The sequence below is a fragment of the Macaca fascicularis genome, chromosome 8 (genome assembly GCF_037993035.2).
Source record: "Macaca fascicularis isolate 582-1 chromosome 8, T2T-MFA8v1.1".
Classification (NCBI taxonomy): domain Eukaryota; kingdom Metazoa; phylum Chordata; class Mammalia; order Primates; family Cercopithecidae; genus Macaca; species Macaca fascicularis.
In genome coordinates, this window is record NC_088382.1 from 147,217,300 (window position 1) to 147,234,750 (window position 17,451).

The following is a 17,451-nucleotide window of genomic DNA, read 5'->3' on the forward strand; positions in this document are numbered from 1 at the left end:
TCCAAATGTTTAAACAACAATGGTCTGCATTAATAATAGTATAACTTCCAGACCAAGCACTAGAACTCCAATGTTATTTTTTATTCTCTGCAAGTCCCATTTATATCATCATCTTATGGCATTAACTAAGAACCCCACGCACAAGGAACAAATTTCCCCTTTCCTTAAGAGGATAATATATGTAGAAAATGACCATGTCACACTTCTCCACACCGCTCTGCTGGACCTCAGCTAGATCCACACTTCTATAAAATTAATAGTCTTTTCTACATTCTCATGACTAGTATTGACCTATCTCTTTATTATAAACATTTTTTAAAAATATCCATCTTTATTAATTTTATTCTGCATACACAGAGAAGGTATTCTCTGTGGGTTTCTTATTAAGTACCTTGCAAAAAATAATAAGCACACCATCTCCACTTGCCACCTGGGGCAAGGAGATGAGAAGAAAATGGTGACACCTTCTACAAGCCTGTCTGGACATTCCAATGGCAGAAAGGAAGAATGGGTTCTCTCTATCTTTATATGCAGAAGAATGACAGCTGACCTCCTGCCTTTCAGCAAGGAGAGAAGCAAACTTTTGCTCAACTGAGACATAATAGTAAGGGAGGAGACCACCCCTCATATTGTCTTATGCCCAATTTCTGCCTCCAAAGAAAGAAGAAGTAAAAACTAAAAGGCAGAAATGAAATCCACAGGCAGACAGCCCGGCGCCGCACCCTGGGCCTGGTAGTTAAAGATCGACCCCTGACCTAATTGGTTGTGTTATCTATAGATTACAGACATTGTATAGAAATGCACTGTGAAAATCCCTGTCGCGTTTTGTTCCGATCTAATTACCGGTGCAAACAGCCCCTAGTCACGTACCCGCTGCTTGCTCAATCAATCACGACCCTCTCACGTGCACCCCCTTAGAGTTGTGAACCCTTAAAAGGGACGGGAATTGGTCACTCCGGGAGCTCGGCTCTTGAGACTGAAGTCTTGCCAATGCCCCTGGCTGAATAAACCCCTTCCTTCTGTAACTCGGTGTCTGTAACTCGGTGTCTGCAACTCGGTGTCTGGGGAGTTTTGTCTGCCGCTCGTCCTGCTACAATAGAAGGGATCCCAGGTTATCACCTTAATGTTTTGGAAGGTAAATCTGTCTCCAACAAGGACCAGGTAAACTCAGGGGTCAGTCTTTTAAGTCCTAAAGATGTCATCTTCGGTCGGCCCTTCACAATGTTTTGAGATGCAAGCAGCTGGAGAGATGGCAGTCTTGTCTTTCTGGCTCTGCAGGTCTTAATTTAGGGGTCTAGTTGGGACTGTAATTTTTTAGCCCTCTGGGATCAGATCAGTTAACTAGGAAAATGACTACGGAGCTTATTTGCATGGGATATGAGGAGTGAAATGCATTCTAGAGGAAGTGAAAGCAACATTTTCTATCTTTAACCATAGTCATTTCCATATCGCAGGAGGTTAGGGCTTTCTGTAGGAGTACTGAAAAATCCAAAGGAGTTTATTTTCGAAGAGGCAATTCGATACATTCCAAGGCGGTTAGTTTCCTGTTTGAAATGCTCTTATGGAAAAATAATGGGAATAGCAGTCATTATAATCAGCATCAGTAATCACTTACTTACAGGAAAGAAATTCTACTAACAGTTTCATATAGATTTGATTCTCACCACAACCCTATGAGATTGAGACTCCTATTATACAGTTTTAGAGAAATATAAACTGTGGTGAAAACTGATTACAAAACTTTCCTGAATATCCACAGCTAGTGTATACTTGTACCCTCTTCACACTGAAGAAATGAAGCTATTCCAAATGACAACATTCTGTACTCTCTACTAAGCTGGTTGTAACACGCACTTTCATCCTGCACTGATAACTTTCTTACCATAACTTTCTCTCATCCCATTTCCAGGACCTCAGTTCTTTAAGACATTTATTCTGTCAAGATTCCCAGATCTTCAATAAACCTTATCACTGTCCTCTTGATGCCCTCTTGTTTTTCAAAGTCCTTTTTAAAATGAAGTGCTCTGAATTCGATCCAAGTGCTTTTGTGTTAAGGAGTTGAATTTTCTTCTTAAAGGTGATTGAGAGGCATTGTAGGGGACTACAATAAAGCAGATTTGCATTGTTTAAGGTCACATTCACAAGACAATGGAGAATGACCAGGAAGCCACCAACTAGCGGAAGAAAGGCATGAGTTTGATGGCCATTGAGTCAATGTGGTTTAGAGATGAACTTAAAAGAATGTCTTAGCAATGGGAATTTCCTCCTGTATTAAATGAGTTCTGACCTACTCATTCTAATTACCGTAGAACACTTTTCGCCTTTCAATAAATAAAATTAAATCAATTCTTGATATTGATACTGTTGATGTCTGCATTTTTCATTGCATTTCAGCAAAGAGGTTTATAATCTCAAACCACAAGAGGGGTTTGTTAAAGGAAATTCCCCAAGACTGTGGGTGATGCCATTTGGGTCTAGAATCTCTAGTATTTTTAAATAACATTCCCTCAGCCTATTATTTTTCAGCCCAGATGGTCACCATATTTTATCTGGAAGGAGAAACAATCTGAAGGCTATAAAAATATTACATTGGGAGAAAAGGGTTTTTCTGGTCTATATAAATTTTGGTCATAGATATTCTTTTTTTGAGATATGTTTTGGATACCACATTCTCAACATTATAGATGTTTCCCTAAGCACCTCAATATCCAAGAATATAAAAAAGGGATTCTCATGTTATTCTCTAATGAACATTCATACATATACATTCATGTAGACACATAACATGGAGTAATTTGTGTATATAAATTACATGTAAGGATTCAATGTCTCTTCAGACTTGCTTCTACATATAAAGACACCAATATATGCCTGTAACATATTGTGGCCTTTATGGAGAATTGGGGGACAACAACCAGGCCTTTCATGTCATCTCCAAAGGAGGAGAGAATTTTAATGGTTACAAGGCAGAGACAAGCCTGACCACACAGCTTTCAGGTTGAAAAATAAAGCTTAAAGGTTCTTGTTCCATCTAGTTTGGAAAGGATAATCTTTTTGATTTATTAAGATGTTTTATTTCTTTTTAGTTTGGAATCACTGTCTTTTGAAACTCTGTAAGACTAATGCAATAAGATATTCTTAAGCTGGCCGTCAGTTCTCAGGACATTCTGTATACCAAGGTGGAGCAAAGATGGAGTAAGGATGGAGCCAGGTTGGGGCAACTTAAAGTTTCTTCCACTGTAGGTAGAAGGAGAGCTTCTGCCTCCTATATGGTCCAGCCCAAGCAAAATAGACTATACTTAATGCAACGTTTTATGTGATAAACAGCATGTTTTGCCTAGCCTGTCCCTCAGCAAGTTTCAGTCACTTGGGATTTGAGAATTTGCCCATCTTCACTGTTCTCCCTTTGCCTATTTTTTTTCTCACATTTCTTATTCAATCAACTAACCTCTTCCCCTGCCTTAGACTCAATGCACACACCTCTGATGGGACTCAGCTAATCTAGAAGAGTCATTGCCTACAGAATCCTGGAACTAAGACATTGGTTTAAATTCTCCTTAGGGAAGAAACTAAATCAGGACAATATATTGGCCATAGGGCACACGTTTGCAAGACGTTTCACAAACTGAAAATATGTGGGAGAAATAGCTAAATCACAGACTAGTAAAAGGTTATTATCCATTTTTTCCCAAAGACAACATTCCTAGACATTTTCTGTAATACCCACAAACTTAATTATAAAAATGCCTATAAAACTAGAATTACATTTTGCAGGACTTGACAGGTCTTGATGGGATACTTAATAATTAAGAAAAAATGAAGTTGTATAAGTAGACTGTCAAGGAAAGCAAGCAATGTAATTCCAATATTCTGGAGAGTTTAAAAGAACAAAAGTTTGTAATACAATTGTTTCTTGTTAAGATGCTTGCCAAAAAAAAATACTATGTGGTTGCTAAAAAAATAAAATACATTTAAAAAAATGGTTTGGAAATCCAACTCTGATGAGTATTAATCTATGACATTGGATAACTCCTCTAAATATACCAGTTTCCTTTTAGTAGAATATAGATAATTTTTACTTATATCAGTTACAACAATGAAACATAATATTCATATATATGTATATAAATTATGTGAAAATGCCAACATGTTGTAAATGATTGTTAAATGTAAGTGAATTTAAAAGACCAAATTCCCAAGTCTCTTTAATGTTAATACAATGATATTATTTTCCATTTGACAATAAGCCTCAATAATCTTTAAAGGCAGCTTTGACCATGGTAAAACAACTCCATTATTACCTACAAAATTTGTCTGACATATTGCAAAGCCACACATAACTTATGACACTCATGTGAGTCTATGAAATAAAAGAGGAAACTTTCATTGTGCTTTTGTTGAGGAGCAAAACAAATTTGGCCCACGTTTTCATTTTGATATAAGTTTAAATTAATATCTAATTTTCCCTTGAGAAATACTGTTATAAACTTATAGAAAGGATTATGGGTAATATGAACATTATTGGAATACAAATGTTGGTATATTGCTCACTTTCCCGCCCTCATTTCTTTCCCCAGGCCTCAGTAAGAATGTGGCTATTTGGTATTCATAAGAAATTCAAAGGGAAATAAGTTTTGAATCATTTAAAAAGATTCTATAACAAACCACCTTTAAAAGTATTCTTTTATTTTTTAAATTGATAGGTGAAATTTATTTATCATGTACGACACGAAGTTTTGAAGTATATACACATTGTGGAATTAATAAATCTAGCAAATTAACATGTCTATTACTTTACATAGTGATCATTTTCTGATGAGAATTGTTACCATTCACTTCTTAGCATTTTTCAGGATTGCAATATATGGTTATTAACTATAGTCACCATGGTGTATAACAGACCTCTTGAACTTATTCCTCCTATCTAACTGATGTTTTGTATCCTTTGACCAACATCTCCTTCAAGTACCCCAGCTCCTAGTAACCACTATTCTGCTTTCTGTTCAAGGAGATTAACGCTTTTACTTTTTTAGATTACATCTATGAATGACATCATGCAGTGTTTTGTCTTTCTGAGCCTAGCTTATTTCACTTAATGTCCTCCAGATTCATCCAGGTTGTGGTGCATTAAAAGATTTTCTTTCTTCCTGTGACTGAACAGTATTGCATTGTGTGTATGTACCACATTTTCTTTTCTTCATCCATTTATCTGTTGAGAGACACTTAGGTTGTTTCTATCTCTTGACTATTGTGAATAATGCTGAAATACACAAGCGAATGCAGATATTGCTTTGATATACTGATTTTATTTCTTTTGAATAATATCTAGTAGTGGAATTGCTGGATCATATGATAGTTCTGTTTTATATTTTAGGAGCTTTCATGCTGTTTCTCATATTGTCTGTACTAATTTATATTCCCACGAACAACAATGGGCAAAGGTTCCTTCCCTTTTTTACACATCCTCAACAACACTTGCTATATTTTGTCTATTTCCTAATGGCCATTTTAACATGTGTGAGGTGAAATCTCACTTTGGTTTTAATTTGCATTTTCTGATGATTAGTGACGTCGAGCACTTTTTCATGTAACTGTTGGCCATTTGTATGTCATTTATTTTATTTTATTTATTTATTTATTTATTTTTGAGATGGTGTCTCACTCTGTCGCCCAGGCTGGAGTGCAGTGGCACAATCTCGGCTCACTGCAAGCTCCACCTCCAGGGTTTACACCATTCTCCTGCCTCAGCCTCCAGAGTAGCTGGAACTACAGGCACCCGCCACCACGCCCGGCTGATTTTTTTGCAATTTTAGTAGAGACGGGGTTTCACCATGTTAGCCAGGATGGTCTCCATCTCCTGACCTTGTGATCCGCCCGTCTCGGCCTCCCAATGTATGTCATTTTTAAGGAAATGTTTATAAGAGTCCTTTGCCAATTTTTCAATCTGTTTGTTTGTTTGCTTTTCAGTTGCTTGAGTTACTTATATATTTTGTATATTAATCTCTCATCACATGTATAATTTGCAAATATTTTCTCAGTCTGTAGGTTGTCTCTTCACTTTGTTTATTGTTTACTGTGCAAAAGCTTTTAGTTTGATAAAATCTCATTTTTCTATTTTTCTTTTGTTGCCTGTGATTTTGGGGTTATAGCCAAAAAATTATTGCCCAGATCAATGTCATGAAGCATTTTTCCTTACATTTTCTTCTAGTAGGTACATAGTTTTGGGTCTATGAAAGTATTAATCTATTACTGTTAAGTATTTAATCAATTCTGAGTTGATTTTTGCATATGGTGTGAGACAAGGGTCTAATTTTATTCTTCTGCATGGTAATATCTAGTTTTCTTAACACCATTTATTGAATAGACTGTCCTTTCCCCATTGTGTGTAAACTGTCCTTTCCCTATTGTGTATTCTTGGCATCTTTGTTGAAAATCAGTTGACTATAAATGTGTGAATTTACTTCTGCATTCCCTTTTCTGTTCCATTGGTCTATGTGTCTGTTTTAATGCTGGTACCATGATGTTTTGGTTACCATAGATTTGTAAGAGATTTTGAAGTCAGGAAATGTGATGCCTCCAGCTTTGTCCTTTTTGCTCTACATTGCTTTAGCTATTCAAAAACTTTTTTGGTAGTTCTGTATGAATTTTAAGATTGTTTTTCCTACTACTGTGAAGAATATCATTGGTCTTTTGCTAAGGATTACATTGATCTGCAGATTGCTTTCGGTAGTATGAATAACAATGTTGATTTTATTAATAATATATTAATATGGATTATAATACTAATATTAATATGGATAATATTAATATGGTTATTAATATCCATACACATGGGATATTTCTCCATTTATTTGAATCTTATTCAATTTCTTTATCAATGTTTTATAGATTTCAGTGTAGAGATATTTCATGTCCTTGGTTAAATTTATTCCAAAGTATTTTATTTATTGTTGTAACTGTAAATGGGACTGATTTATTTCTTTTTTAGATAGTTTGCTCTTTGATATGGTTAGGCTTTGTGTCCCCACCCTAATCTCATCTTCGATTGTATTCCCATAATCCCCACATGTTAAGGAAGAGACCAGGTGGAGGTAATTGACTCCTGGGGGAGGTTTCCCAATACTGTTCTCGTGATAGTGAGTAACTTCTCACTAGATCTGATGGTTTTATAAGGGGCTCTTCCCCCTTTTCCCAGCGGCACTTCTCCTATATACTGCCTTGTGAAGAAGATGCCTTGCTTCCCCTTCACCTTCTGCCATGGTTGTAAGTTTCCTGCGGCCTCCCCAGTCATGCTGAACTGTGAGTCAATTAAACCTCTTTCCTTTATAAATTACCCAGTCTCAGGTATTTCCTTATAGTAATGTGAGAACAAACTAATACACTCTTAGTGATTATATCGCTAATATCACTGATATCAGAAACAATACTGATTTTCATATGTTGATTTTGTACCCTACAACTTCACTGAAATTATTTTTAGTTCTAACGGGATTTTTTTTTTTTTGGTGACATTTTAGGGTTTTCTATGTATAAGATCATGTCATCTGCAAATGTATAATGTAACTTTTTCCTTCCTGAATGTAATGACTTTCTTTCTCTTGCCTAATTGCTCTGGGTAGAATTACCAGTACTATGTTGAATTAAAGGGCAAAAGTGAGCACCCTTTTCTTGTTTCAGTTTTTAAAGGAAAAGCTTTCAACTTTTTTCTGTTGAGTAGGATGTTAGCTATAGATTTGTTAAATATGACCTTTCTGTGTACAGGTATTTTAAACCATGTATTATATTTCCTTAAACTTTGACATCTAGTTATAGCAAACCTTCCTCATTTATCCTCTTTCTTTTTAAATATAATTCCGTATTTTTTAACTTAGACATAAAAAAAGCCTTAAGAAAGTAATGGATCCACTTTTTAGTTGTTGAGTGTAATTACACCACTGTAAATGCTATGCATTGCTCTGAATCCATCTGGGTCTGTGTGCATTTCTGTAACAGTGAGGCATCCATCAAAACAGCCTTTTCCTTTGTGTGTTTCTATGGGCTGAGAACATTTAATAAACCCAGTCTCTATCATCAAGAGGCAACAATTTGAAATTATAATTTACTCACATAAACACAAACCTAATGGAAGAGGACATTGAGGTTTCCAAATAGGTATTCTTAGAGTAGTTTATCTTTTATAAAAGTGACTAAAAGTAATCCAATTCTGTTGTTTTTTTCTAAATTTATTAGATACCATTGAGTTATAAAGCTATTACCTGGCAAGGGAATTTTGTCTCAGACTAAAATACTGTCAAAGTAATGCCAAGTTGAAATAGGATTTAAAATTGAAATTATCCACATGGAGGCTACAAGGCTGGTTTCTAAAGAAATGATTAACAGCATACCCTATCACTTTAGAAATAGATTTAAGAATATACCCTCATTCCCAACGTTTGCAACTGTAATATTCAACACCACCTTTATATGTATAAACTTTAATAAACGTCTGTGATTATTTCACTCATTCATTTATTTATTCAATGGTAATTGAAAGTCTTTTCACCTGTATGCAATGTTGCTAAGAACATAAAGGTACGAAGATACAATTCGGGCCCTCAGTGGAGTTGTAGAACATTTATAAATACAAATTTTTAAAAGACTGGTATAAGAAAGGGAAATACTGCTATGGTAAATATAAAGTCTTCTTCCTTGCAGCCAACAACTTAAAATAAATTTTAGGTCAATTTAAAGGGGACTCTCTCTGAAGGGTCAGGGAAAGCTTCTTACAGAAGGTGGTACATAAACTATGCCTTAAAGATAACTGATGAAAGGGAGATGGAAAAGTCCTTATTTGGGTAAGAAATTCCACCTCCTCTACAAGTACTTTAATTTCATGGAATTAGCACAATAAAGGTTTATATCTTGCTCAGTTCACCTTATACACTCCACTTCACCCACGGGTGAGCTGGAGAGGGTGGGACTGTGGTTTGGCTTTATGCAGTAACCCAGATGTGGGGCACCTTCCTGCCACTGACTTGCCCCTGGAGTTCTCAGCCCGTTCTTCTGGATCTTGCCTATTGATAAGTGGTTTTAGAATCTGGCTCTGGAAGTGGCAGCACTCACTCACATAAAATGCCCCAAACTTCCTCCTGTGGCATGTCTAGAAATAAAAGCCTAGGAATTGTAGTTTGATATTAGGCCAAGGGAAAGAAGGGGTAAGACTTACTGATAAGTAGAGACAGTGCCTCCGGAGTGGATAAGGGGGATTCAAGGAGAGGGAATAGGACTTCTAAAATAGAGAGAGGAGAACATTGCTTGATGAAAGGGATTGAGGAAGGGGTACAGGGAGCCCAGACTCGGAACACCAACCACATTTATGTTGGCTTTGTTGGTAAGCTTAGATTTTACCATGCAGCACTGAGAGCCTACTATCAAACTTTAACTGGAGGAATATGAGATGATATTTGCATTTATTGAAGGGAAATCTGATGATTACATGGAGGGTGGATTGAAAAACAGTAAAAGGAAGTGGCTTGTGATAGGCATAGAGAAATATAAATAAGGAATATGGAATTCGTGCCTCAATGTATACTTGAAGACTTGCATTTGTACAGAATTTGGGTCTCAATGTATACTTGAAGACTTGCATTTGTACAGAACTGTGAGTTTTCAAAACACAGCTTCACTGATCACTGATCACTTTTTATCTTTATGGCAAGAATGTGAGATGAAACGGGTGTGTGTTCCCTCTTTTCATTGAGGAATAGGTTCAGTTTAAGTGGAAGTGATAATATTTTGCCTTAAACAACTCATCTAAGAGACGACAGGGAAGATATTAAACCCAAGCCTTCTTCTTTATAGCCACCAACTTAAAACACATTTTAGAAAAGAAATTTTTCAGGAATCTGAGAGCCATTTCATGCTAAGCACAGTCATATCAGGTCTGTGCCCCACTAGCCTTTGAGGCTATGGGGAGAAAGTCTGCGAGTCCACCTAAGAATCCATAAAGCTAATTATTTCTGAGATAGTCAAAGTCTTCTCTAGAACAGCTCAGTGGCATTTTTGTGAGAATTTTCAAATTCTTAATTTTCTGTCAGTTTTGTTACTTATCAAACAGTGAAACCCAAATTGTCCTTGGGCATGTTGGCCACAAATAAAACATAAAATAAACATAACAGCCACAGTCAGATGCATGTTAATAAATTTTAGATTTTATTGGTCAGGAATGTAAAATCATAGATAGATTTAATCAAGTTAACAACATCAAAAAATGCGTATCTGAGTCTACTAGAGAAGCATAATAATCTTTTGTTTTCTGTGTTCCTTATGGCATCTGGACAACAGGATTGTGATAGTTCCATGTGCTCTTAAATAAACCTTCCTAATTCTTGAGGAGGACAGAAAGGTGAAATTCCTTGGAGTATATAGGGTACAAATATTGGGAACTTTTTCCAATAGTTGTTCTTCTGAGACAAACACAGAAAAAAATCATGAATATAAAAACACTGAAAATGCTTTCTTTAAACAGAAGACTGAGACAAGAAGATAGATACCATCACTATTTATTATTGGACTAGAAAAATTAATGCAATTTGAAAAGGAAAATAGATGAAAGATATGTAAAAAGAACTAATAAAACTATCACATTTTGAGGATGATATAATAATATCACTTTAAAAACTCAAGAGAACAAACTGGAAAGCCATTTAAAACAATACAAAGATTCAGGAAGATAGTAGAGTACAGATCTCAGAAACCTATAGCCTTCACATATATAAGCTGTAGTAGAAATAATAGAGATTAGAGAAAACACTTACAATAGTAAAAAAAATTATTTAAAAAACCCAACAGAAATAATAAATTTTTAAAGAGATTATGGGGGAAACTAGAAAATAGTACAGATGAATACAAATGAAATCCTGAAGGTATGGTAGACTTACCTAAGAATAAATGCCTGAAAGAGTCCTGTGTTCTTTGTGACAATCATGAGAGTATACACTCACACTTCCCTTGCAGAAAGATTGTGCCAGTCCCCTTTGGGAAGCAGTAAGCTAACATCCTCTAGCTCAGCAAGGTCAGGATCCACTGCAGTGTTAGAGCTATCCCACACTCTTCCCAGGCAGTCCACAGATAATGACTGAGGAAGGTGGCAGTGACTGAATTATCTATTACCATGTAATAAATTATCCCCAAATGCAACAGGCCCAAAGAAGAATTAATTATTATTCCTGTGTGTATGAAATTTGAGTGTGGCTTACCTCAGTAGTCTGATTCAGTCTCCTAAGGCTGCTGTCAAAATGCGGCTCTGGCCGCTATCATCGGGTGGTTGACGGGTCTGGAGGTTCTGCTGCCAAAATGCCTCACTCATTTTACTGTTGGAAGAAGCTCCAGATCCTGGCAAACTGGAGCTCCCTCGGGACTGCTTGAGTGTTTTCACAACATGGCAGCTGGCTTTTCCCTCTGTAGGTCACCTTTGCGCCATGAGCTCCCATCAAGCAGGCTGAGACTCTCTCAGTTGCACCATAGTCTGTGGCTCTTCTACTCAATTCTCTTTCCATCTCTACTATGGGCTGAAGCTCTCCCTGCCCATGCTTGCCCAGTCTTTCACGTCAGAAGCCTCCAAACATTGTCACACATTCTTACTTTATCTTGGATTCTGCTTTCTAGAGGACTAAGCACACTCAATAATTTAATTTATAAATGTACCATCATCACAATAAAAGTATCCGACATGTTTCCTTTGAAATGCATACATATATGAAATAAAAACCAGTAATATGAATAAAAATTTGAAATTTATATACCTTTATATTCATGTACAAGGGTTGTTGGATTTATACAAATACAGAATATATTAATCAAGGAAAGTCTGTTTAAGAACTACAGCAGGAAACCATCCTGAACAGATCATAAGGCATATTATATTATAATGCTTCAAAACAATTAAAACTAGAAATAATAAGATGAAAAAATATATAAAATCTAGAAATAGTTTGAAATCAATACGGAGTTTCAATATATGATAAATTTAACTTTTAAAATTGAAGTGGGAATGACAGTTTTTTTTTTAGCAATTGGGTTTGAACAACTGAAGAGTTATATTGATGAAACTTAGCAGGATACACCAGTAAAATTTCAAATAGATAAAAATTTCACTGTAAAATATGAAGTCATATAAGTATTAGAATAAAACAATATTAATTCCCTTGTAAATCTGAAGAACATCTTTCTTAAACTAATTCAAACTATAGAAGTTGTTAAATTGATACATTTAATTCTTTTGATATAAAAACAGTGAATACAAATGAAAAAATAAATCACCGTAAATAATGTCAGGGAAAAAAAAGAAAAATCTGATACAAAATATTTTCAACTTCAGGATGACCTGAAGTTCAACAACTGAGATTATCACCTTGATTTCTAAGAACTAGAAAACAATTTTAAAAATACAAAGCAGGATAAAGACAAACATGTATATACACACTTACTCACCCACAAATTACAAATTGCCAGTACACACAGTACACACATATATTCACCTTTCTCTAGAGGAGAGAAAAGCAACTTAAAAATATACTGAGATACCCTTTCTCCATTATCAGATTTTTGGTGGCAATGCTGAAGAAACAAGAACTTTGCTACCTAGCTGGTTAGAATGCAAAACGGTGTAAGCCCATGGAGGGCAGGTTTACGATACCTGTCAAAATTTATTTTTCATTTGTCCCCACAATCCCATTTCTGTTGCCTTATCCTACATAGTCACCTGTGCATGTGTGTGTACAGGTATGTTCATTGTAGCATTGCTCATAATCACAAAATATTATCATCCACCCAAATGTCCCTCTACACTCAGTCAATTCTTACTGTGCCTCTGTTAAAAACCAACCTTAAATGCAATATAAAATCAAAAGCAAGACATTCCTCTATGTACTGTTATAGAAAGCATTATGAGATACTGGCCGGGCGCAGTGATTCAAGCATGTAATCCCATCTCTTTGGGAGGCCAAGGCGGGTGGATCACCCGAGGCCAGGAGTTCGAGACCAGCCTGGCCAACACGGCGAAACTCCATCTCTACTAAAAATACAAAAAAATTAGCCAGGCGTGGTGGTGGGCACATATAATCCCAGCCACTTCAGAGGCTGAGGCAGGAGACTCACTTGAACCCGGGAGGTGGAGGCTGCGGTGAGTCAAGATTGCACCATTGCACTCTAGCCTGGGCAACAAGGGTGAAACTCTCTCTCAAAAGGAAAAAAAAAAAAAGGAAGTATTACAAGATACATTAAGTGAAAGCAGCAAGGTTTAGTATAGTGTATATAAATTAGTACTTTTGGGATAAAAATGAAGGGTGATAAGAACATGTACTCATATTTGCTTTTGTTTTTATGAAAGGACAATGCAAGAACACACACAGAGAAACAAATAAACATGGGGACTTTCACGGGAGAGGAAAGACACTGCATTGCTAGGGAGAAAAGCAGGAACAGAGACTATTGACTCTGCCTGTACCTTCCTTACATTGTTTTGGATCCTTAATCAAATAAATGCACTCTTCCTTTAAAAAAGTAAGCTAAGTGCTGGAGGGAATTGTTCCTCTTCATCCTGCTCTCAGATCATATTCATATACACACACACCCATTACACAGATATTTATCACACTCTTTAGAGAGCTCCCTACACAGTGCAAGATGCCATAGAATACATCTATGAAGAAGATGTGCACAGGTGTTATGAAATATCTCTGTTTTGTAAAATTAACGGTGTTTGCCAGTTCTGATACTTGACTTTGATTTACAGCATGCTGAATATTGATATGGGTCTTTAGGCCTTTGCTAGGAGTCTCATCAGACCAAAGGAAGGCAACAAGAGGAATATATCCACCAATCCTCCTTCTATGGTACAGTACACTTAGTAACACAAAACTGGAACTTTTCTAAACAGGAGACAGAGAATCCATTCAACAGTGCACCATCAAGGGGGCTAAGGGCACGTGGGTGAAGGAGGGACATGAGAAGGTGCACAGAGGATGTGATGTCAGAAGGGAGCCTGTCCTTAAAGGGAAAGATGCCATTAAGCCAGGAAAAAAGGATACAGGGTGTGTTCTGGGCAGAGACCTGTGTACATAAACATACCCAGGCTTCAAAAAACTACCTTAGTTAATGGAGCTCTACACGATTTTACTGGGTTTAAGCCTGAAAAACGTAAAGAGATGTGACGCCTATTTCTAATGAAGAAATTTGCCCAATGAGGTGAAGAAGTTTAGAATTATAGAAACTGGGAAACTGAATGAAAATATTAACCAAGGAAAGAATAGAATTGTATTGGAGCTTTAGACAGAGATACTGGGAAAGAAAAAAAAAAAAAAAAAAACTCAGACTAAGGAAGGACATTTAGTAAAAGTTTACCAGCACTCAAATATACAAAGCTTCAAAACTAGGAAACTCAGTGAGCCATTTCTGTGTTCTAAGACAGGAAAACCAGAATGCACAAATGCAGCATTGTCAGCTGGCATTCTTCCAGGAGGCCTTGCCGAGGTCTTGGTCAATCCACAGCGACTGAGTCCATTCCTTCATTGACCTTCCCCTGTGCTACCTCGTGGCCATCCGCTAAAAGTCAGTTCATTGTCTTCCAACTCCATCTCCCTGATCTTAATCAGGAGCAAGGCAGCACTTTTAAGAAAATAGAAAACCCTTTCATGTCTAACTTCATGCCTGTGTGAATTTCTTAGAATGCTTTTAGTGGAGAATTCCATTTGGCTGAAAGAGAAAATATAAGATGCTATGAAATGCAGGGTTAGGATAAGTAAATTGAAGCTATTATATTTCCTATTCCCTTAGTATCATCTTAGCATTAATAGATCCCTGACCTCGAAAATTGGGGGTCTTGTTACTTTTTTTATGCTCATTACTATTGTCTATGCTTCTCCGTCAGTCAAATTTATTTGGGAAGGAACCTTGAAAAAGCTTTCTAATCTGCCGTCACAGCAATGTTTTTATATATGTTAATTCATTTTCCCCATGTCCTTTGTTGCTATGAGATTTGTATTTTTGGTTTAAAGTGGAAAATCACCATGCATTGCAGAGCTACTTTTCCCCAATACCAGCACTTACCAGCTGTGGTCTAGTATTTTTTTAAAAAAGCGTTTTCCAGTCTGGCTTATCTACATTTCCTGGCGCCAAATATTTACAGAGTGTCTCACTGGCATGCATATCTTAAAATGTATTTTGTATCTTATCTGTTGACTACTGGATAATATTTTAAAACTTATTTTGCTGTTTTCTAACTGTAAATGTAATTTTAAAAACTAGAGATTCAGAAAATAGTGATTTAGAAATGTAATGATAGAAGAAAGAAGGAAAGAGGAGATGGAAAGAAGAAGGGAGGAAGGGAGGAAAGAAAAAAGTAAAAAAAAAAAAGTGCTAACTGAAGAACGATGGGGTTCATTAATTTGGAAAGGAGGCTTTTATTTGTCATAAAGGGTTGCAGCCTTCAGAGTGGCCATTCTGACAGGCTGGGAAGCACAGCCTCTGGCCAGAAGCCAGAAACAGACACTTTGAAGGAGGGGCAAAAAGAACAGGGATTTACGCTGAGCAGAGTGGCCAAATATACATCTTTAGTAAGCTATAGGAAGAGTCATGAAAATTTATAACAGGAGAAATATGCACATGTGCAATTGAGCTTCATGCACCTTCATGAGACTCATGTTTTAAAAAGGCAGTGTTAGCATCAGCCTAATCCAAGGATGGAGTTTTCGGTCCTCTGACGTCAACAGGTGAAGGAGATGACACAAAATCCCTTAATGCACATTCTTCACAGACTGGCCAGAGCCAATTCGTGGCCCATGGCATTTTATCAGGTCAAAAAGGAGAAGAAGCCTCAGGCCCTTGGTTGATAATTATATCAGTGGTAGAGACTTTTGGAAGGGCTGGTTTCCATTAAGCCCTCAGGGAAAGAAGGCCAATCATGGTTAACCAGGGAGGAGGTATACAGAGGTGTGTCTGATCCCCCATCCTGTCCTGGCTGAGGACTCAGTTTTTAAGGTTATGCTGCTATCCTCTTGGCCAAGACTGGTCTGTTCATTCAGTTGAAGAGCTTAGAATTTTATTTTTAGGTTACAAAAGGAAGAAAATAAGGAAGAAAAACAAATAATTAAGCTTACTCTCACAGGAATGAAATTACTAGTAACATACTAGTGGATATGCTTACAACATTTGTAAGGCTGGTACCTTAGGTGCACATGGAAGCCCATATAACATATATCTAAATATCTAAGCATAAGTCAAACAAACCTACTGACAATAAATGTATATATGCTTTTCTTTCTACCTTGAAAAATATATCTAAACAATGGCTGCAAGTTCAAATTCAAATATTGAAATGCCAGGTCCTAGAAGTTTCTCACCTTAGCATAGCAGCATGGAGGGGGCCTTGTCTTCCTCTGGTCTCTGCACTGACCTCTTCCACAGGGGGCCTCACAGAAGCCTTTGCCCATTCCACTTAATCCAGTCAGCAAGTTCAAGTCTTGATCATAGCTTCCAAAATAGCTGCATCTAGGTCACTTTCTAGTGGTGTGATTCACACTTGAAAAGACAAATTTGGGCAAGAGGCTAGAACCCTTGAAGCAGGAACTTTTGGAGTCCTGGGTAACTAAGACATTATAAGGAAGGTAGGGTAAGGGGGTCTCCAAATAGGTACATGTCTTTGGCCCCACAGACACTTATGTGGGCAGAGCTAAGTTTTGAAGAAAGCCCAGAATAGAGTTTCTATTCCAAGAGTCTGATGCCTGTCAGTATTGCATGCTGGTATATTGTTTCAGGTTTTCTATTACATGTACAACTTGCATGTTGCTTTATTCAAAATCATTTCTGATAGCATTACATATTGTAGTAAGCATTTATATGGCTGCAAAGATGCAAAGACAACCTTGATGTATAATAATTTAATTCCCCAAATCGTCTTGTAGATTTACATTATATACATAATTTTTGTCTGGTATACACAGTGTCAACAAAGTACATATAGGGTGCAAAAAATTTCCCCCATTAAAATATGTATTCAACAGATTTCTAGTCATTAACTTCAAGAATGTGTGGAAAGTAGAAAAGTTGAAATTGTGAAGATTTTAGACAATTCTGTCAAGAAGCATGGCTATGAGGGAGCAGTAAAGTACTTGGTGTTATTAGGAGAGAAACTTGGGGTAGAAGTAGGCATTTGTGGGGGGGTGTGTGTGTGAGACAGAGAGAGAGAGACAGAGACAGAGACAGAGAGAGAGAGAGAGAGAGAGAGAGAGAGAGAGAGAGATTGGTTATATGATAGTAATGAAAATACACCACTCACCACTAAAACTGAAACCCATCTAGATGTGGGGACTGTGGAGGAGGCAATGTGAAGTCATGGAGAAGGTAGAATGTGATCTAATCCAAGAAAGAATAAAATGATAGGGAGGAGAAGCCCTTAATCACTCCACCATTCCA

At 36.8% G+C, this 17,451-nt stretch overlaps 1 long non-coding RNA gene across 1 annotated transcript; it reads right to left on the bottom strand.

Annotated features, from left to right (window-relative positions):
- Positions 1–11,757: 11,757 nt before the first annotated feature.
- Positions 11,758–16,696, bottom strand: LOC135964829 (uncharacterized). Its single transcript, XR_010577513.2, has 2 exons — positions 16,380–16,696; positions 11,758–14,733 (listed from the first exon to the last, which is right to left on the bottom strand). It is a non-coding gene; the product is annotated as an uncharacterized lncRNA (long non-coding RNA).
- Positions 16,697–17,451: the final 755 nt, after the last annotated feature.